This window comes from Gymnoscopelus microlampas (assembly GCF_963454915.1).
Source record: "Gymnoscopelus microlampas genome assembly, chromosome: 1".
In the NCBI taxonomy this organism is placed as follows: domain Eukaryota; kingdom Metazoa; phylum Chordata; class Actinopteri; order Myctophiformes; family Myctophidae; genus Gymnoscopelus; species Gymnoscopelus microlampas.
In genome coordinates this window covers 25,076,649-25,100,323 of record NC_139962.1, presented here as the reverse complement: position 1 = coordinate 25,100,323, position 23,675 = coordinate 25,076,649, and the positions used below count along the sequence as shown (strand labels likewise).

The window sequence follows — 23,675 nt, the reverse complement described above, 5'->3', positions numbered from 1 at the left end:
AAAATGTGGAAAAAAATTTGTTACATTTTTACAATACAAATCTTGTATGGGGTCTAGCATAACATGTTTTCAGATGGGGGTCCAGTGCAGTCCACAGACATAATTTGAGGGTTCTTGACTTGAAAATGTTTGAGAACTGCTGGTTTAACCAACATTAGGAAACAAGCCCAAATAAGCAACTACACTTTAGAAACAAGTACAAAAAACTGCAACCACCACCAACTACCGATATTTACAAGCAACTTTACAGAAACACAAGCCCAAAGTTGCTTATAATAGGCAGACATGACAACACTGCCAAGAATAGCCGATCTCAAGCTCACAACGAGTCGTGGATGTGACGCATTGTGAGCTTGTAGATCGGCTATCCTTCTCGGCCGTTCTCGGCACGCAACACCATCGCGGCGCAACAAAGCATAATTTAGGGCACTTCCATCAAGCTCGTCAGAACTGTTCATTATTTTTTTTTAAAGCCATTTTGTGAATTAGCTCAGTCCTTCTATATATATATATATATATATATATATATATATATATATATATATATATATATATATATATATATATATATATATATATATATATATATTTATTTATTTTTACTGTGATTGAAAAGGCAGGAATCACAGTCCCCCCCGACCCCCCCCCCCCTCCAGAAATAAACTGCACAGGACCCAGTTGTGGGGAGAGAGAGGGATGTCACTTGTCCCTGCTGGTGCTGAATGTTCACTTTCACTGTGATGATGAGCTTTGTTGGGGGGGGGGGGGGGGCAAGTAAAAAGCCTTACAGACAGTATGTATCTGAGATAAGAAATTACACTCTGCCATGTTGACAGGCATTGGTCAACACAATGTGAAACAGTGTGTTCTTGACAAGGTGACAGGGTTTACTATATATAGTCCAACATAAGCATACACAGATAGTGTAGGCTTATTTGAGAATATGTTGTTACTCTTTGTGACTCTTTACTTCCACTCCCTTAATGTTTGTGGTCGTGATTGTTCTGGGATTCTGGGGCAACATGCAAGCCTGACATTAAAAGAAGCAAACACACATATCACATTTTAAATGTAGTTCAAGTCTCAGCAAATTCTCAAGGCAGAGAACGTGAGGGCAGTGGTTGTGGTTGATAAGCAACCTCACAGGAAACCACTAATGCCATTCAGTCAACTTCCTATGACTTCCCAAACCAGACCCCACCCACAGGATGCAACAATCCCCTCTACTCTGAGCTTGCATTGTTTCACAGTCAACAACTTTACTGTATGTTCCTGCTTCCATGGTGCCATATAAATTAACATCAGCAAACATATGCAAAAGAAGAGTGGGCTGTAGTAGCAACGTGCATTATTTAACAACAAAGACGTGTAACATTGCATTAGACCTCATACAAAAATGCATAATATCAGCATTCTCATGTAAGCAGTCAATTAGTTAAATCCGGGAAGCCATTATGTCCGAGCAATGGCATTTGCCCAAAATTAGCTCTCTGGTGAATCCTTTTTTGTCCTTGTTGTACCGCCACGGGTTGGAGGTCTTGGCAGCTGTGTAGGTGGTCTTGGGGGTTAATTCCCACCAGGCATAATCCTTCAAGAGTAAAAGCATGGCCAGTTGATGCCGACAGACTAGGCTTGAAGGTAGCAAATACAGGGTGACCTCCAGAAGTGCCTGGTCACCCTGTGACGAGGGTCAACACATATGTCCACCCTCAACCCTGCAGGTATTCTTCAGCAGGGGCGTCATAATAATCACTTACCCTTTAAAATATATCCCATAATATATATATGGAATAAATAAATACAGCTGAGCCTGAGCATATAACACAAAGCAATGAATCCAACATATTCCAGTGAAACATGCAACAATAACTGGATAAATGATTACGTACTAGTATAGATGCAAGCCGATCACTCCTTCTGAAGGTTCCTAAAGATCTTTCAGGATCGAGTAAAGTGGATATCAGCATGGTCAGCATATTCTCGGTAGGCATGAGGCCTGATGTCAATCAGCAATCCAAATAAACAAACAAAGCCATAAAATATATCTAATAATCACAATTTAAAGATGCCAAATAGAAGCTTTCTCCCACTACACTACAAACATCAGTGACAGCATCCCTCAAATCAGAGAGGATCATATGCGATACTCCAATATGAACAAAAGCTATCTTTGTCCTACCTACCCCCACCCTACACACACAAACACACACACACACACACACACACACACACACACACACACACACACACACACACACACACACACACACACACACACACACACACACACACACACACACACACACACACACACACACACACACACACACCTCTTTAGGGCTAAGAGTTGACTACAGAGCTCAGGTGCGGTCATGGAAGAGCAAGCACATGGAAAACATAGGTGAACACAGGCATACGCCTGATTTATATACTTAGTTGCATGCCGGTGTCTCGCACAGGAATTTTAGCCGATCTGCAAGCTCACAAGGTGCATCGCTGCGACGCGTTGTTAACTTGTAGATTGGCTATTTTCGTTGGGACACATGATGCGCAACCAAGTATAAATCAGGCTTTATGCTGGCAAAGAGCACATCACAAAGTTCACTCACCCCTGAAGAGAAAGGGCTAATGTACAGTGAAACAACATAGAGTGTGTATACCATGAAAATGAGTACAGTGAATCCCACCCCCACACACACCTGACACACACAATTATGTGATTTCATGATCTGACACAACCATTCTCACACAGCAAAATCCAGAGTTAGTTTAACTGTTAAAGTACAAAAATGGACCCCGTAAGGGTGCATAGGTTAAAGTTCAGAGGTTGAAAGTGGTATTCATCTGTCCTGAGTTTGGAGTGTGGGATGGTTCTTTGTGATACTCCCTAGGTTGTGTTTACTCTGGGCCTCCTGCTGCCCTGCAGCTCCAGCATAGGACCGGCTCTTTATTTCTCTAGCTAATGAGAACCTCCTGACTGACAACATCATGGAGGAAACCCACAAGAGCCGTGCAATCACCAATACTTGTCATAGACATGTACATGATAACATGGTGATTTCCTAGTAGCAGCATGTGTTTTTTCATAAATTAATGCCCTACTCTCATACAGTGTCACACAAGAGTAGCAAAAATAGCTGATCTCACAACGCATTGCATCGCAGAGCGATGTTAGCTTGTAGATCAGCAATTTTTGCCCAGCTCGGTAAAGCTCGGTAAAGTCCTAAATGAACACGGTGTATGAGCTTACACTTGAGACTGAAATGGCTTTCATCAAAGGTACTTTTGGAACGCTAATATGAATGAGTTTCTGCCGTTTCTGTTTTATTAATTTAGAATACTATACTAGAATACTATACTGTACAATACAACACTATATTAAATAATATTCAACAGTAACAGACATCTTCAGACTGTTATTCGATTTAGCAATGTCCATAAAGAGGAGTAGCACAACCCACTAATGAGTCAACAAATGTATCACATTTCTGTCTGAAAAAGGCCAGCTGTTAGCAGATTAGTATCATGACGGGATTATCAAGCATATCTCCAATGTATCCCCTACCTTCCAGGTCATTGTCCAGGGTCAGCAGAAACTCAAATGCAAACATAAATCTGGTTTCAGGATTTCAAGAAACACATGGCCTACTGTAATGACCCCTAGGCGTGGCTAAAGTCTTTATCTTCTGTTCTACCCTCATCTTATCAGCTTCAGTATCGTGCTGCACAAACATACTCGCTGGCTGAGCATAGATATATGCAAGGTGAAAATTAGACTTGACATAGTGAGGGGTGTTTACATATATCCTTTCTATAATAAACTAATATTCTCCATTTTTGAGAGTGCCTCTAATTCCCACTAAACCTGTCAACTCCTTCCAGTTTTATGGTTTCTCTGTTCCTCACATAGTAATTGGATATACCACACTGGTTCTCAATATGGGGTCCATGGACCCCCAGGGGTCCTTGAGGGGGTTCCAGGAGGTCCCCAGCTAAATGATTGGTAGTTAGGAACCGTTCCATTTGTACATTCAGAGTAAAAAAAAAGAAGAAAAACATTTTGGGATTCGGGTGCCAGAGTAAAAGAAAAAGAAAATCATATCAAATAGAGTCTAGGGCTTAATGCATATCAAACTGGGGGTCCTTGAAATTAAAGAGGTTGACTGGATAGACCACCCATTAACCACTTTCCACCAGACCACCAGCAGACCTTTATTGATAGCACAGTTGTGTTGGCTGACATGTTTCAGTTATAGTTTCGAACGACAATGACAGTGGCATTCATGTTCCTTTGTGACAATGATTTACTAAGAATAGGTTCACACAGATAGAGTACATACAGTACAAAGAGAAGCTGTTGTAATTTGTGGTACTTGAAGTCCATGATCTTTTAAAAAAAAATATCTCTCCTGTTACTCACACACACACACACTCACACTCACACACACACACACACACACACACACACACACACACACACACACACACACACACACACACACACACACACACACACACACAGACAGACACGTGCTTCTATAGCAACTGAGATTATCATGTCAAAGCACTAGCAGCAGTTCAGCGAACTGTACATTGTTGTCGTGGAATCTCTGAAGACAACACTGGAACAATCTGAGAGAGGGATGCACGATCATACATAAAACACTTTATGCCATGCAGACTCATTGGACAGACATGAAACAGCATACATTATGTACTGTGTAGATATATGGACAGACATGAAATTGGACAGACATGAAACAGCATACATTATGTACACTGTGTACATTTAAAGTGGGACAGTTCACAAATCTTTATAGTCAACCCAGGTTTACATCATGGTTCAATTATCATATGGTTTCAGTTGTCTGATGATCTCTATTTTATTAGTGTAGGTACTGTATGAGTGACAGCTGGCTTTATCGAGTATGAGTATTTGATTTCAGAAACTCAAATTCTGTGACATCTCATATTTCAGGTCAACTGAGGGTCAATCAGTCTGATAGTCACTCAATGTAGCAGTTGGGCAATTGATAGTTTCATGTTCTTCATATGCTTGAAGAAGGTCCTTGACAGAAATGTTCTTTTCTTTATTGAAAAAGTGACGACAGTGTGCAGGTGTTTTTGATTCTTTTATCTGTACATTGTAAAAAGCAGCATCAATTTAAACAGTACAATTAGCTTCTTCTAGTTATAGGACATTGTCAAGAGGATGTCATCAGCTTGTTGTTGCATAGTTCATTTGTTCCTCATCACTGCTCAACTGCCAGGCTTGGCTTCTGTTCCAGTGGCTGCTAGTCAGCGAAAAGTTAAAGAGTAACACACAGTAACCACAGCTGCGGATGAGTTTGGACACCGAAGGGGGAAATTTACAACAATTTCAACATTGTCAATTCTAAAAAAGCTATTCTTGTGAAAAAGCTATATTAGTCTGAACTGACTTTTCTTTTTTTAAGAAGAGCACTTAGTTCTGGTGATAAGGAGGACTTCAAACATTTCTGCTCTAAATATACCATAGTGGTACTTTAATCATTGATAGTGAACCATGCCACATTTAATTTTGTGCAAGCATTAACTACAAGTGGCAGGCTGTGATCAACCATCTATAAACCAATCCATGACACAAACACCCCCACCATCCTCACCCCACCCTCTCTGTCTTTGCCTCTTTCCACTATCTCAATGGATATGGTTTATAGAGCTTTTTATAGCCAAACAGAGGCTGCACGGTTAACCTGCCTGAACTCCAATCAGCTCTCTAGTTGCTTAACAAGTAATGAAGCCATTTACAGAGAAACTGTATAGTATTATAAATACTACTTTCTCTGTATTATTGATTGATAGGATGAATACTTTATTAGACAGAAATGTAAACAGCACGAGGTACCGTCAGACAAAAAGGTCCTGGCGAATTATTTCCATTGTGGTCCTATTATGATCCACTTTATCTCACCAAACCAGCACCAAAACACGTAACTGTGCACTTGACTTTGAGGAGTTATATTTTGAAGAAAGATTTGAAATATTTTTGTTCAATACAAGATCAATAGTGAAGGAAATCATAAGAGAACTTAGTCATCTTTACATCTCATATATTATTTATCCCTATGATGTTGCAACTCCATTGTTTATTTTACAATGAGTGCAAACTGAAAACAATCCCGTGTCCCAAGGCATATTACTGAATCGAGTAGAGGGGAGGAGGCAGTCAAATACTTCAGGAGAAACAATGTAACCTTTTCCCTCATTGTTGTCATATTTAGAGACAACGCTGATGGAGCCAAAAGTACTGTTTCTTGTTGGCACGTCTTATTTATTTGCTTACATTAGCCAAAATCTATTTGGGGTAAATATAATTAAGTCAAGACAATGTGTACAGTATGCGTGGAGCCATTGTGGGCTATGATGTACGTATGCTAAGAAGGTACAGACTGTTCCTCAACCCCCCCTGGCATATCCCTGTTCTCTCTTCTGAGATAACAGTCCTTCTCACACACTGATTACTAAATGTAGCAAGAAGAGGCAACAAGACCAGGGCCTGGAACATGATATGAACATGATAGGCCAGGGACACAAATAAAGATAAAATAATTAACCACAGTAACCCTGCCATTCCGATTTTGGGGCATGTCATTACAGTAAAAAAAAGAAAGAAAGAAAAAAGGTTAACCACAAATAGCCAAACATAGCAGATCTACAAGCTTTGCTATTTGGTGTAGACGGAAAAAAGTGTCCCAACTACAGAGCCAAATAAGGCCAGTTTACTAAGTCTAGAGACTTTAAGTGTGAGAGACACATGCACATCTTGTTTTTACAGAAGGTCTTGAAACTGTGTGGAAGCTCAGTTACTCATGTTTCTCAAATGTGACTTTTTCATGTTATGCCAAGGCACATAAAGTGTGTACAGTATATACAAATATTGGATTTGTACATTTTCTAAACCAGTTTTGAAGTTCAATATGTTGTCACTGTGATCAGAAATCAATACAATCTGGAACCAAATCAATCAATCAATTAATTAATGCTACAGAGAAACAGCAAATTATTCAAAGAGATTTCAGAAACTCTGAATTTAAATCAGGGGACACGCATCACTGAGTTCACTGATCACACACACACACACACACACACACACACACACACACACACACACACACACACACACACACACACACACACACACACACACACACACACACACACACACACACACACACACACACAATGTATGCTGTGCTAGAGCAGGAAACCTCTGTTTAGCAACATACTGTATTTCAGAAATGCCAAGTATAGGCCTTTCATAAATAAAACCACAGTGAACTCTATGCCTGGCTGCTGATTCCTTGAAGCAAAACAGCAAGGTAACTAGGAGGACTCTTCTTCTGGGAAATGAAGCTTGTTTGTCTCCACTCTCATGGGAGGCTGTTTCCTCCAACAATAACATGCTGCCACTAGGAAATCAACCGATAGACAGTGGCGGAAAGTAACTAAGTACATTCAAGTACAGTACCCGAGTACAGTTTTTAGGTAGGCCGACTTTTACTTTGCTTGAGTATTTCAATTTCTTTTAGACTTCTACTCGACTACATCTCAGAAGCAAATGTTGTACTTTTTAATCCATTACAATCATTTGGAAACTGAAGTTACTAGTTACTTTGGAGATTTAGATTACTAATACAAACATATACAGGCCTTTTACTTCGAATAGAGTATTTTTATATTGCTATATTGCTATATGTGTTGTACTTTTCTGTCTGTCTGTCTGTCTGTCTGTCTGTCTGTCTGTCTGTCTGTCTGTCTGTCTGTCTATGGGTGGCCATAGCTGAATGGGTAGAGGCTATCTGAGAATCAGAAGGTTTCCCCCCCGCCTGCCCAATCTACTATGTGGTGAAGTGTCCCTGCGCAAGACACTTAACCCCTACTTCGCAGGCTCCATATTAATAGCACCTGCAGACATAAACACACTGCTCTTAATAGCTCAGATGTGTAAAAAACGTCACTGCAAATGTACAGTGAAAAAAAATATCCCAATGGTGTCGGAACAAAATGATCTATCTAATCAATAATCAATCAATCTCTATCTATCTATCTATCTATCTATCTATCTATCTATCCATCCATCCATCTGTGCATGAACAATATGCAGAACGCGCAAGCATGCACGTAAATACGCACGCACGCACGCACGCACGCGCGCGCGTGCGCACACACACACACACACACACACACACACACACACACACACACACACACACACACATATTTATAACAGTTAAGTGTCTAGACAGCAGCTACAGTGGGACCATAATAGCATCCTACAAACACAATCCTTTCCAAAGTTTTGCTGATGAAACTCTAAATGTTAGGATGATAATCTACTGTATTCTCTCTGCATGAGGCACACCATAATCCATAGCTGCAGACATAAACAGATATATGTTTAGAGAAGCTGCGTCAAACCATGGCAGGAATTATAATCACAACCTACATGTACTCGTTATAGAACAAAACACCTGCATAATATCATATCATATCATCATATCGCTATAATCAGATTTCAGTAGAGTAATTATAGAATTGTGCATGCACACATATTTGTACAAGTCATAACACGTCTTCGGCATGGTCTCTACACAGTAAAATCCTCAGTGATAATGTATCCATTTGTAACTCAGAGAGTGTGCAATGTTCCATTTATACACTCTCAGAGTTAAATTAACACTGAGAGTCTTTACTGTGTACATGTTAACTCACAACACTGAGCATCAGAGTCGGACATATGCAGGGGCTGCAGAACTGTCACGCAAAAAGATAAAAATTATGTCTTGCACGATCCAACAGCTGCAGCTCAAGTTACCGTGTAGACATCGAACGGCAGGCACTAAAGTGACATTTGACACAGAAACAGCATGTAATTGAATTTCATTGAGGGGTGAAGATTTACAAGTCTAACGTAGGGTGGAAGCATGAATTTCACAGTGCCACGTTCCCTGGACATAACGTCCAAACACAATTAACGTGCTCTGTCACCCAGGATTTAATACTGTGGTGGTCCCTCCTGTCCAGCACCACCACATCTGGACCTAAAACCAAACACTGACTCTGACTCTACTCGCTGGACACTTGACTCAGGCCTCAACATTTCCACCCTTAGAGAAGCTCACATGTGATCTTCACCTGAGCCTGAGACATTGTGGAGTAGCTGGTCTTGCTGGTCTTGATACAGGTTGAAAACCTGTATCAACTGAATGATGACTCAAGAGGGACTGACTGAACATAGACTATTGTTCCACTGTCTAGTGTGCTGTATAGTATATCCCTGTACATTGTGGTGGGAAATCATTTAATTTCAGGATACTGTGTATGGCCCAATATTTAATGATTGAATGATGACTTGATGATAATAATAATAAAATAACAATTTTGTCCTGTTTTTTTGTTGTTATTGTGGTATGTTGTACATTTGCACACACGTGAAATTCGTACTCTGCATTACCCATCCTGGAATTAGGAGCAGTGGGCGCTATTAATACAGTGCACTTAGGGGTTAAGTGTCTTGCTCAGGGACACTTCGTCACACAGACTGGGCAGGTCGGGGTGTGAACCGGTGACCTTCCGATTCCCAGGCAGCCTCTCTACCCACATAGCTGTATTATAGTACTTGGTATATTATTGGCCTATAAATGTACATTGTAAAAGTATCCTTGTATTTGCGTGCTTGGGTGAGTTGACCAGGGTGGATTTCTTCCACTTCTGACATCACAAAACATTATTTACTGGATGATTTGTGAATGTTATGGCTGGGTGGATTTAGCTGTTCAAACACAGATTTCCAAAATGTAAGGAAGATACATCACTTGTGTGTGAAGTGTGTGTGTGTGTGTGTGTGTGTGTGTGTGTGTGTGTGTGTGTGTGTGTGTGTGTGTGTGTGTGTGTGTGTGTGTGTGTGTGTGTGTGTGTGTGTGTGTGTGTGTGCGTGCGTGCGTGCGTGCGTGCGTGCGTGCGTGCGTGCGTGCGTGTGTGCGCGCGCGCGTGTGCACATGTGAATGGATTTCTCGATTCTGACGTCCAAACACAGATCAATAAGGCATCCCCATAAATAAAGTTTGTATTTTTATTATTCAAGAAGACCACAAGATAGAAGACATGAATTTAACCATGCAATCAACTTTTCACCCCACCCAACATCAGATTCTCTGGGGAATTTAACTGATTTGATTTTGAATAAAAAATGTATAGACGACAGTCAGCAGCAGCTTAGCAACAGGGTTTAAAAGAGGAGGAGAGGAGAGGATCTTGTTTGGCCTGTATAAAGAACATGCCTCCCAGGCAGGCCTTCGTCACTGACTCTTGCCATCATGGTACAGCCTGTTACTGCTGCATTCCAACACCATGAGGCTGCTCAGTCTGCCCAAACGCACTGGAGGGAGGAGGGCCTTCCGCTCGCTGGGAGAGCACCGGGGGCAAACAGGGCATGCTAGGGCAGCGGCCCTTTAACGTTTTCACGTCAAGGACCCCCAAATTGATATGTATTCGGCCACGGACCCCCATCTGAAAATAATTGGTGCCAGGTGCACCCCCACAAGATTAGTGTTGTTTAAATGCTTCAAAAGTATTCCAAAATGTTCACATCTTTTTCAAGAGTTTTTGAAAATAGCAGATCAACAAGCTCACAATGCGTCCCATCGCGATGCGTTGTGAGCTTGTAGATCGGCTATTTTCAAATAGCCAATGTACAGTGTATAGGTTTTAAGTGATTAAACCGATTTTGATGCTATATTAACTCATTTTGCAAAGGGCCCCCTGGAATCCCCTCAAGGACCCGTGGGGGTCCCCTGACCCCACTTTGAGAACCACTGCTCTAGGAGAGCAGATTAGGAGAGCATGTTAGGGAAGTGCCTGTCAGTGGGACGTGGCTGTAATTCTTTTAAAGTCAATTGAGTTGCGCTGAAATGAAAGTGGCTGCTAGGTGCTGTGCAGTAAATGTGATTTAATAGTTTGATGATAAGACACAGATAATGTGATTTCCTGTAAACTAATGGCAGCTTGCTATCAGAGAAAGTCCAATGGGAAATACCATTGCCTTTATCTGACTTGTTTTAATTAACCAATTTCACCCTGGCATTCCTATTTTGGGGCATGTCTTCAAAACGTTTCCGAAATGTTCAAAAATAGCATATGTACAAAACTTTGAATTAAGCAGATTATTTAATTCATAATTGGTCAAAGAGGATGGAAGATGAGGATCAGATGTTTTCTAGATGTCCTTTTTACCATTAAAGTGGTAAATGTATATTTAGATTTCTTTCTAAAGTTCTCTCTCTCTCTCTCTCTCTCTCTCTCTCTCTCTCTCTCTCTCTCTCTCTCTCTCTCTCTCTCTCTCTCTCTCTCTTATTATAGACTAAACTATTGTGCCTTATCATCCTCCATTCTGCAAGTCTAACATCCTATGCCCCTCCCATGAAGACAATCAGCCAATAAGAAGGGGGCTGTTGTGTATTTGGTGGCGAGGAGGAGGGAAAGGAGGTGACGGATAAGAACCAGAGGTAGCAGGACGAAGACCAGAGCCACAGGGTCGGCTCCCCCAAGCCTCACGGTGACGAGATGTGATGGGACCCGACCCCGCTGACGCCCCAGCCACTGCAGTGTGTCAGCCAACTATTCCTCTAGCTCAGTGGCTCCCAAACCTTTTAGACCAAGACCCAAAAGAGAAATTTGATGTCTCCCCCGGGACCCAAACGACTGAAAATAGCCTAATCTACAAGCTCACGACACAGCGGCTATTTTCACTTCCTCTTAAAAGTTGTGGAATTTATTTTAACTGTTTTCATTTTATTCATGAAATTCTTTTGAAAAATTGTGTATGTATGAAAAACTCCTGAAAATCCTTTGAAATAAAAATGTTATTAAAAAGAAACCAAAAAAATGGGAAAATTGACTTGCGACCCACAAAGATTGGTCTGCGACCCACAATTGGGTCGCAACCCACTGTTTGGGAAACAGTGCTCTAGCTGTACTTTACTTGAGTATATTTGTATTTTTGGATACTTAGGACTTTCACTCCACTATATTTCAAAGACAAATATTGCACTTTTAACTCCACTACATTCCCAGGAAGGGAAATAGTATATTATAAATTAACCACTTAAGTCCTTTTTCATAGCGTTGCGATGATACACGTTGTGAGCTTGTAGTTCGGCTGCTGTCACTATTATTTAAATGTATTTGTACTTTTGAATACTTAGGAATTTTTAAAAGCATGTACTTTTGAATACTTAAGTTTTTTTTTAAAGCAAGTACTCCAGTAATTTAAGTACAATTTGACTGAGCAACCTTAGTTGAGTAATATTTGACCAGAGAGTATCTGTACTTTGACTCAGGTACTGGGGTTGGTTGAGTACTTTGTTCCACCACCGGTGTGTCAGCCAGCTAATCCTCTAGCCGTCCAGTGCCAGGATCCAGCCTCATCATCAGCTCTGGTGTTCTCCTGTCAGACTACATTTTTATAACGTCCCACCGGTCAATTCTACCCGCTAATGCCCAACACAACGGCCCTCTAATGCCAAGTGATTACGGAGTGCTGTTTTAGCACATTTGTCGGCTGAAAAGAGAGAAAGAGCCACAAGGCAGCGGGGTGGGCTCCATGCTCAAAAGGGCGTCAGCCTGATGAACTCAGCAGAAAGGGAGAGCTAGCCCTGAAAGCCAGTCTAAGCCACCGATCTCGGGGTGGGGGTGGGTGGGTGGGTGGGGTAGGGGTCCATGGTTGGGGTCAGGCCTGAACTGGGATGGTGGTCAGGCTGTGTATGTGTGTGGTGCAGGGATTTACAGTGCCCTATCCTGGGAGCATATAGACAGTTAGTTCCTGTGTCCTCATATGTGGCCAGAGATAGAATGTGCACATCCGGCTCTTTCAAAAAACACGCCAGAGACAGACGTGATGGAGTTGACAAAGAATGCCAAGTACGAGTGTCTGTTTAATCGATCGGAGACACATATCAGCTTTCATGATTGCGATCCATCGACTAGAGCCAGTGGTTCTCAAACTTTTTAATGTCAATGCCCAAATTAAAATGTATGTGGTCCCCATACAAGATTTGGGTTGTTAAAATTAAATTCCCCCCCCCCCCAACATTTTTCGCAAAAACAAAACAATGCGTCGTAACGTGTTGTGAGCTTGTAGATCTGCTATTTCCAAATAACTGGGTCAAAGCGGTTAAACTGACTTTGATGCCATAGCCTATTAACTCATTTCGCTGGGGACCCACTGGAACCCCCTGGGGCTCTGTATCACCCCTGTAGCTCTGGTATCACCTGGGGCCAATGGACGTCACTAGAGCAGTGGTTCTCAAACGTTTTCATGCCAAGGACCCCAAAAATGATATGTATTTGGCTGCGGACCCCCCCCCCCCCCCCCCATCTCAAAAAATGTTTTGTGCCAGGGATTTTTCAAAAATAGCAGATCTACAAGCTCGTAGCGCGGCACTCGGTGTTGTGCTATGAGCTTCTATATCGCCAAATAAATAAATAAGTAAATAGCCAAAGTATAAAACATTTAAAGTCGTTAAAATGATTGTGACGCTATATTAACTAATTTTGCTGGGGACCCACTGGAAACCCCTCAGGGACGCCCGGAGGTCCCCGGACCCCACTTTGAGCACCGCTGGACAAGAGGGTAAAAACAAGATAGTCATTAACCGAGAGGCAAAAAAAGAAAAGGAACAGCTACAATACACAATGGCTTTAATGATTCCTTTTCTGTGCTGCCATTAGTGAACAGAGTTTACATAAAGATGTTATCTGCTTCTGTTTGCCTGTAGCTCTGGTATCACCCGGGGCCTCCAGTGTACCACCAGCATGACCATGTGACACCTACAGTCAATGGAAACTATAAATTCCTCTGAAGAAAATGCAGGGTTGTTGCTGCAGCGCTGGTTGGCAGGTGCTGCCTGGTAATCAATTGGTGGCTAGGGCTTACTAGGTGATGGCTAGGTTGCTGCTAAGGCAGTTAAGGGTATGTTGCTAGGGCATACTAGCTGTGTTTAGGCTATTAATTACACTATTAACAAATACACTATAAATGAACACGTGGGAAGGTTTAGCAGGAGGGGTGATGCTACTGTATATTACCCAACCAATAGACTCAGACAGTCCTTTGTGCCGCTAGCTATGAAGATGTATAATGAGGCGCAAAATGGTCCCTCGGCTCGTTCAACAGACCAATTACTCAAAAAACAACAGTTCAGTATTTCCTTTTTCCTGCACAATGCAAGCACTGTTGAGGGTGTATAGTGTTGTGTATTTTATATGTTTTCCTATTATTGATGGCGTTGCGTTGAATATGATGTCTTTTTACCCCACTACAGCTCTTTGTCTTGCCCTGTAGTCTGTATCTTAACTTCTGTGCTGCCTTTGGTGACAGAATTCACCCCGGATAAATACACGTCTCATCTTATCATAAATAAATTCCTTGCATAGACAAGGAAGAGCAGGGTCAAGTATCATTCCCACATCACCCTCCTTACTGTCATGTGACTGTTCGCATAAGAGATTAATGTTAAGTACTTAATACTCACGATACAATAACGAACAGACACGATAGAAATCAAATCCATTTGCAGCCTGGCAGATCAGCTAATTTAACTTTAATCTAGCCATCAGACATCAGCGTCTCTCTCTCTCTCTCTCTCTCTCTCTCTCTCTATCTCTCTCTTTCTAAATGCAATGTGTTGTGAGCTTGTAGATCAGCTATATTTTCGCAAAAGACCGTCATACAGCAAAATATAAAATAGGCATGAGTGGTTAACAGTGCACAGCACACTGCTCCTTATAGTTAGGATGGGCAAATACAGAGGGTGAATTCCAGGTAAGTGCCCTTGGCAAAAAGCCCAACAACGCATAAAGGAGACAAAGTTATTATTATTATTATTATTATTATTTATAAGCATTTATTTAAACACAGACCACATGAAGGGGAACATAGTACACATGGCTGTGATTAGTTTGCTTGTCATCTTGTTGGACAGTGTGCACACGTGCATGAGCAGCAGTCCTGTAGGAAGGTCACACTGCGTGACACTCAGCAGGACAATGACATTTCATACCAGTGGCTGTGTGTGTGTGTGTGTGTGTGTGTGTGTGTGTGTGTGTGTGTGTGTGTGTGTGTGTGTGTGTGTGTGTGTGTGTGTGTGTGTGTGTGTGTGTGTGTGTGTGTGTGTGTGTCATCACAGTACAGTACATAAACCCCAAGGTAGGCCTATCACAATTACTACATAATCAGCTGATCACAATTATTGTTGCATAATCGTCAGAATCGTTTCCATCCATGTGCATAAACTCATCTGTTGAAAAATGTAGAGAATAGCAGATCTACAAGCTCACATCGCGGCTACTTTCACTATTTTAGAAAAAATGAGAAAGAAATTATAAAATGATTAAATGCATGGTCATAGCACATTATTATTGGTACGTGTCATTTCTATGTATGTTTAAGATATTTGTCACATCTGTCCTGTGCATGTTTTTAAGCCTACAAGGCTAACATAAATGTCATTTTGAGTTATATGTTCCACCATTCAATGCCAAAAACACAATTAAATCCTTATTTGCAATTATTTGTATGACAATTAATCACCCACTAAATTGTGATGATGGTGACAGGTCTGCCAGAAGGAGTGAAAGGCAAGAGGGATGTGGTTAGGCTTGTCACCATCAGGACATTTTATGTGCCCATTAATTGTTTTACAAATATCTGCGATTACACTTAATTTAATTGAGGTTTTGGTATTGAACATTGGAACATATTGGAACAACAAAAAATATATTTCTGTTTGGCTTTTAGGCTTCGTAAACAAAGATTGCACAGGACAGATTATAATGAATAACTTAAATATACAAAGGAATGGCAATAGGTAGGTCATAAGTAGGGCTGGGCAATTAACCCTAAATATACCGAAACCGATATGTAGAACCAACAACTGACTCAATCTTACTCATGTAGGTTAATCGATTAATCGAGAAGCAGTTTAAACTTTTTTTTTAAACATATTTTATATCAACGAATCGACACAAAGAAATTCTAATATAGGTTTTTATAATTGACTAAATCCATCAGTCTGATTAACCACTTAACCCTGTATTATACTTAGTAGCCGATCTACAAGCTCACAACGCGTTGCATTGCGTTGTAAATTAGGCAAAAGTTTGAAATAATCGTGATGTTGAGTTGAAGGGGGGGGGGGCGCATTTGTCACTGCAGCTGAACTTTAAGCTGGAGAGAGAGACAGAGAGACATAGAGACAGAGAGACAGAGAGAGATAGAGATTTTGCCTCTCAACTTCAGGGAATCGCACATTAATAATAGCCATCACTCTCTGACAGCTATTGTAATCTTTAACCTTCAATAACACTTGAACACAAATATCACAGATGAACTAGAGCATTGTGTAGTTATGAGATAAGCCATGTTCAGCAAATACCTAATCTGATCTGAAAGAAATTCAGGCTCCTGATGATTATGGAGGTGTCTCACAAATACATTATTGTTCTACAGTAACATTTGCCCCAAACCCAGTGCAGCAAGAACAGCCAAAGGATGAAAATAATCCTCTTTTTATTTCTATATAGGCTACAGCACATTATGCATGGAGGAGATTAAACTGGTGAATTCTTTTTACACACGGAAATCCTTTCAGTGACAAATTCACACTGTATAATGCAAGATAGAGGATTTGTTGGACGGCGCTGCCTGCACTGTTTAATCGAGAGAAAGACTGTCCATTATGCATTATCTTTATGCAAAATAATGCATTACTCCGCTCACACCTTGACAAATATTTTCTTTTTGTTGAGTATTCCAGTTGAATTGCTCCAGGATGCACAGAGTTTCTTTTATTTGACACCCGGACACCTTATCAAAATGCAAACAGTCTCAAAATTTGGTACGTAGATTTGTCTATGAAAGAGTATTGGATTGATGTACCGTAGGCATATCCCGGAGCTCTCAAACACAAAATGAATAGCGTCGCTGTTGGGTGGAATGTCCAAAACGCCTCACGCTGTGAGCTTGTATAACTGCTATTTTCACAAGTGTTGTGCGTCACTCTTGTATGACGAAGTAGGGCGTTCATTTACGCAAAATAATGTGTAGATACAAGGTTTCTGCCGACAGCGACTATATTTTGCAGTTGGTTTGTTTGTTTGTTTGAAGGAAGATACATTTTGTCTTTTTTTCTAAAAAAAAATAAACAAACGTAACATACACCTTACATAGACTTGAATTCAATTGGATGAAATAAGCACAAATGCATGAGGGAGTGTTAGACGGTGCGATGGGACTTACCAACAGCACTCCACAACCACAGCACACCAGTGACCATATCTCACACTACTGTATATACAGTCGCACAACCTCATGCTATTATACCACAGTTTCCATATTAATATTATGATTAGAAAATGAAAAACAGTAGCTAAAAAAACAGTGGCTGTTGCTAGGATACAGGTAAGGTAAATAAGTTGGGTGGTTTTGGAATCCTATATGGGTCGATATTGGCACTCATTAGAATGCCTCTCATCACAACGCGAGGTCAGATGCAGCTATGGTATAATTATGAATACATTTAAATAGACTCTAAACTCTAATCCGCTATTTTCGGTGTGCAGCACCGGTGTACGACGGAGCATAAATTACGCATTGCTCAGTGCACACAGACCCCCGCCCCCCACACAAGCAAGGGTCTTTCTATTTCTAAACATGCAAATCAGACAGACCTACAGTAATACACAAACTATAAGCAATCGCTCAGCATCAAAATACTATGTTTAGGTACAATTCAACCAATTCAACCAACAAAGTCAACCAACAAAAATGAGCAGCAAACCACAAAAGATAAAAACATATTCAATCATTCATATTGTTTGGTAGAAACTTCACACATACACACAGCAAAAGACATGCGCGTGCACGTACGCACACACGCGTGTGCATGTGCGCGTGTGCGTGGAGTGGAGTGGAGTGGGGAGCCTCAGCACAAAGTGCAGAGTGAGAGCAGAGCCAACCTGCTGTGACATCTCCAAAGGACATGAGATAATCCACATGACACTGCCACTGATAGGAGCACACATATTGATCTAAACAGCAGCAGCTCTAAAATTAGATCCCAGTTCATTCACAGTCAAATTCAATAGTGTTAATTCATCTATTTGAAACTCTCAGAGTATACAAACGTGCTTGCATTAGTACACCCTCAGAGTTAAATTAACACTCAGGGGATTTCACAGGTGTTGTGATTGGGCCTATGCACCTATCCGGTAATCTTAGCCAGTGCAATCCCAAACAATGGGTCGGGACCCATTTTGGGAGTAAATATCCCTTTTTTTTAGGTGTCCTACTATATATGTTTTTAGATTTTTATTTCAAAACTTTTTCAAATAAGTAGATAAATACATAAAGAAATCGTGCAACGAGATCAAACAGGGCTGGTGGTTAATTCATAGTGTATTTTTTGTAAGTTTGGGTCCTGGGGAGACACCAAGTTTATCATTTGGGTCTCTCGAGCTGAAAAGATTCGGGAACCCCTATCTAAGCCAATGGGCACACCACCACTCACAGAGTAAAGATCAAAGCGTTGATGACGGACAGGCCAACTCTAATAGTCCTGAATGAAGCCAGTCCTATAGAGTAGAGAGGGGCCCACTGCTCTGACCCAGGCCACCCTCCCTTCATCCTCTCCTCTCCCTGAGATAACAGAGACATTCCTCAGCTCGTTCCCCTGCCTCGCCACAAGCCTCTCCCTTAATTCCAGTGGAGTGTGTGGAATGCTGGCCAGCGGTGGAGCGCAGCGGCCAGGCAGTGGTGGGGGATCGCAGCAGAGGAAATGAACCACATTAAGAGGCTGGAGTCTGAGTCTGCTCTGGTTCCTGAGGGGTGAAAGTATACCTGCATGCATGGGAGCAGCAGGACAGACCAACAAATGTGCACGCACGCACGCACTAGGGCTGGGCAGTTAACCGAAAACATCTCGAAACCGATATTTAGAACCAATAATCGACTTTTAACCGAATAATCGGGTCGCATTAATCGGGTCGCAGTATTCATTAATTGTAAAGATTTGAAATAATCGTGATATTGATTTGAAGTCATATGCCATCCCTAACACACACACGCACATCAGCCATATTCTGTGCAATCTGTGATAGGGGCATCCATATGTTGTAGATAGATATGTGAATGCAAATTGAAAACTGGATTACAAGCGATGACAGGATCACTGGAACAAGCAAACCAAACAGGCCAGATCAATGTACAGTACAGTACAGTACAGTACAGTACAGTACAGTACAGTACCAATTACACACAACCCCAAAAAAGGGCTAAACATTTGTGTAATTTCAAAATATCAAGACAATATTTCATGAGTGTGCTCAGTATAAAAGAGTTGACTCATTAGTTGTGAAATACATCTAGTGTTTAACAGAGGCAGGGTTTTAGATTCTTACAATGTTTGATGTACAACTTTGTTTTCTTCTGTGGTGTACCCCCTGCACTGTGGGTCTGGGTGTACAAACAGTCCCTCCCTTCTCAGTGGACTGTAAGACTATCCTGATGTCTATCTAGCTCCCCTCGCTCACTCACACAGAAAATTAGGGGCCGAATTCCAGAAAGTCGGACGCTGGAGTATTAGCAAATGATGAGAGAGAGAGAGAGAGAGAGAGACACACACAGACAGACAGACAGACAGACAGACAGACAGACAGACAGACAGACTGACTGACTGCGAAACAGAGATAGACAGAGACGGGGTTGGGGGATAAAAGTAATCAGGAGGGAGACGTGTAGGTGAAATCACAAGTAAAAATGCACACAGGGCGGAGAAAAAAAGAATGATAAAACAGGACACAGCACTGCACAGGTATGACTGTGACCGTTAGAGAGTGATAAACAGTCCAATAAGGGAGGGGGGGGGGGCAGGGGTAAGGGGTAAAAAGATGAAGGGATGAAGAATGATATACGGCACAGCCGCCTAGTCAAACCTCCCACTGTAAATCTCCACCACAGCTTCATACTTGTAGGAAATCAATTCTCTTCATTGGTTGCTGCTATATTTATGGCTCACACCATCGGGGATAAGCCATCAGCAGCCATGATGACGGAACTGCTGTTTCAGAAGGGAACGGGGGGGAGAGGGGGGGGGGAATCACCAATACATCCAGCCGCCTCCCCTGAGAACCGAGTAAGCCTCAGCTCTTATTGGAACCCATCCTACAAATTTAACGTTTTCACAGTTTATCACCGAGGCTCTGGCAGAACCCTGTGGACGCCATGTGAATCTCTAATCGACCCGCTGACGTGCTTTATCTACCCGAATTTGTAATTTCGTTTGACTCTGTATAATCTAACTTCTGTAGCTTTAAACTTGTTTGCATTAAATACCTTTAATTTGTTCAATGAATTAAATTAACTTTTTTCCCTGAAGTTATTTAGCTGGAGAGTCAGTGTTGAGGAGGACGGTAAGGTGATTCCACACATGGCTACTTCTGACAAAGTACAGGAAGGATTATCAATGTATGTGTGTGTGTGTGTGTGTGTGTGTGTGTGTGTGTGTGTGTGTGTGTGTGTGTGTGTGTGTGTGTGTGTGTGTGTGTGTGTGTGTGTGTGTGTGCGCGTGTGCGTGTGCGTGCGTGTGTGCGTGTGTGTGTGTGAGGATTCGACATTTAGGGGTTAGGGTTAGTTGTAAATTGTGGGGCAATGACATACACCGGAAAATAGCCGATCTACAAGCTCACACACACACGTTGTGAGCTTGTAGAACTGCTATTTTCCGGCAAATTGTCGGCTATTTTCAGCTATTTTCAATGGCATCCTAAAACTTTTGGTGTGGTCACAAGTATAGTACACAAACCTGTGTGTGTGTGTGTGTGTGTGTGTGTGTGTGTGTGTGTGTGTGTGTGCGCGTGCGTACGTGCGTGTGTGTGTGTGTGCGTGCGCACACACGCGCCCGCGAGTGTGTGTGTGTGTGCCTGTCTGAGTGACAGTCGCTCTGATGTCCCTCCAACATGCTGACTCTTCAAGCAGAGAACAGGGTATCCAAAATGACACTGTCACACAGTTGTCACTTTAAAGTGTGCGTGTGACTTGGACACACAGGCTGGGTTCAGGGTGACCCGGCTTGTCCCCCATGATCCGGTATCACTCTGTGTGTTCTCCTGTCTGCCTCAGCCAGCACATACACCCCCCCCCCTCTGTGTGTCATCCAGTGGTGGAAAGTAATGTACATTTACACGAGTACTGTACTTAAGTACAGTTTTGAGGTACTTTTACTTTACCAGAGTTTTTCTTCGACTCCACTACAGTACATGTCAGAGTCAAATGTTGTATTTGTTTTACTCCACTACAATTATTTGACAGCTTCAGTTAATAGTTACTTCAAAGATTTCAGATAATTAATACTAAACATGAATTAACCTCTTAATCACTATTTTATACTTCAGCTATTCGAAAATAGCTGCTATCTTCGAAGTATTCAGACATCTTTTTTTTACAAATTTGATTACTTATACTTTGGTTCTGCAAGTACATGTTGATGCCAATACTTTTGTACTTTTATTCAAGTAACATTTTTTATACGTTTACTTAACCTCTTAAACCCCAGCATCCGTACTGTGGGGAAATCTTTCCCTGAAAGTAGCAGATCGACAAGGTCACAACGCGGCTCACTGCGGCTCACTGCGCTCAACCATATGGGGTTAAGTAAAAAATGTGAGTACTCTTTCCACGGCCGGTGTCATCATACCTGTCAGCCCTGCCCTCCTGCGTGCCTTTGTGTCTGCCGGTGCACCGCAGGACTAAACAGGAGGCTGAGGAACGTTATTAAAAGAAAACAAACCTGGAGAAGGCAGGGATGCTGGGATATGTGGACAGTTAATCCACTCTGTGGGAGCCTCCACTGAACACAAGTCTTACACAAACGTGGATACTGTACGGTCTCCATTATATGTCCTTAGCGACGATTATTGTATCGTTGCGGTCGGGCAGAAACCTCCTATCTCCTTAACTTTTTGTGCTTTTTTTGTAAATTAACGCCATACTTGATCATACTACAGCGTCACACAACAATATCAAAAGTAGCCGATGAGCTATGAGATTGTCGATCTGCTTTTTTTTTAAAAAGTGAACATTTTTAACTCAAATGTTTGCTTCTGGGGGTCCCTGGACCCTGGCACAATTTATTTTTTCAGATGGGGGTCCGCGGCCAAATACGTGTTAATTTGGGGGGGGGGGGGGGGGGTCCTTGACATGAAGAAGTTTGAGAACCACTGCAGTAGACTGCAGAGAGTAAGAGAAGGCAGCTGACTCGAGGTCATGAAATAGAAAGGCATTACTTCTTAGAACATTGTCTGTCAACTGAAGGAGAGGTGAGAAGCACTGGACCATGAACTGAGTACAACCACATGACTGTACTCATCCTCCACTGCTACACTGTAAAACCCTCAGTGTTCATTTAAATCTGACAGTCCATTTGGTTACATATCGTCCCTGTCGGGCAGAAACCTTGTATCTCCATATTCCAACTTGGTATGTTTTTTCCCCGTAAATGAAAGCCCTACTGCGTCATACAAGAGTGACACACGCAAGTATAGCAGATCTATAAGCTGCGGCGCATTGTGAGCTTGTTGGTAGGCTATTTAAAAAATACGTTTTTAATGAAAGAACGAACACAGGTTATTATTTTATTTTTTTCCTGAAAAGTAACAGTTTCACTTTCACCTGACAGCAAAGACACTCAGTGTGCTGAGGCCTTTACTGTGTAGACCAGTGAACCTTTTCATGTCAAGGACCCCCAAATTGATATGTATTTGGCCACGGACCCCCATCTGAATTTCTTTTGTGCCAGGAACGGACCCCCTGAAGAGAAGATTTATGTAAAAAAAAAAAAAGATTCCAAATTATTAATAATTGTCCAAACATTTTTGAATAGCCATCATATAAATGTATAAAGTTGTTCAAAATTATTGTGATGCTACTGTACATTAATTATTTTTGCGGGGGACCGCCTGGAACCCCCCCCGAGGACCCCTGGGGGTCCCCAGACCCCACTTTGAGAACCACTGGTGTAGGCAGATGCATGAGATCCCCCGTGGCACTTGCTGGAAGGTCGATTTCAGTTAATTAAATCTTCTGTCATCTGCAATACGCTGTAAAAACACAGAGGGAGCCACAGCAGGCATCGGCACTGCCAATTGTGGAAGAAGTGTCAATATTTAAAGTGGGATCTGTGTTTAAAAGTCCAAGCCCCAAGAAACTCAATTGAAATTGATTACAACTCTTTCAGAGAAGCATAAAAAAAACGTTATGCTCCTACTAACTTTAAATATCAAAACTCTGCCAATTTCATTAAGATATGCAAAGAATTAAAGGAGGATAGGACACCATCATTTTTGTCCACCTCCCACAGCGGCTAACAGATTCTAAAATTCACCAGAGGTAAGCATTAACACAAGCACAATATGTAGACAAAATCAGAATATGACCCTGTGGTGTAGAAGGGAAAAAGGGTTCCAAGTACAATAAGTAACTCAGTATAGAGAGGATTTAAGAGGTTAAACGATGGTACAGTATGTTACCTACCATAATGGCTGACAGAATAACCATAACTGCTCACCAGGGGACAAAATCC

The 23,675-nt window shown here is 41.7% G+C and overlaps 1 protein-coding gene across 12 annotated transcripts in view; it reads right to left on the bottom strand.

Moving 5' to 3' along the window:
• tjp1a (tight junction protein 1a) overlaps positions 1–23,675 on the bottom strand; it is a 128,913-nt gene that overhangs the window by 67,697 nt on the left and 37,541 nt on the right. The window lies entirely within an intron of this gene.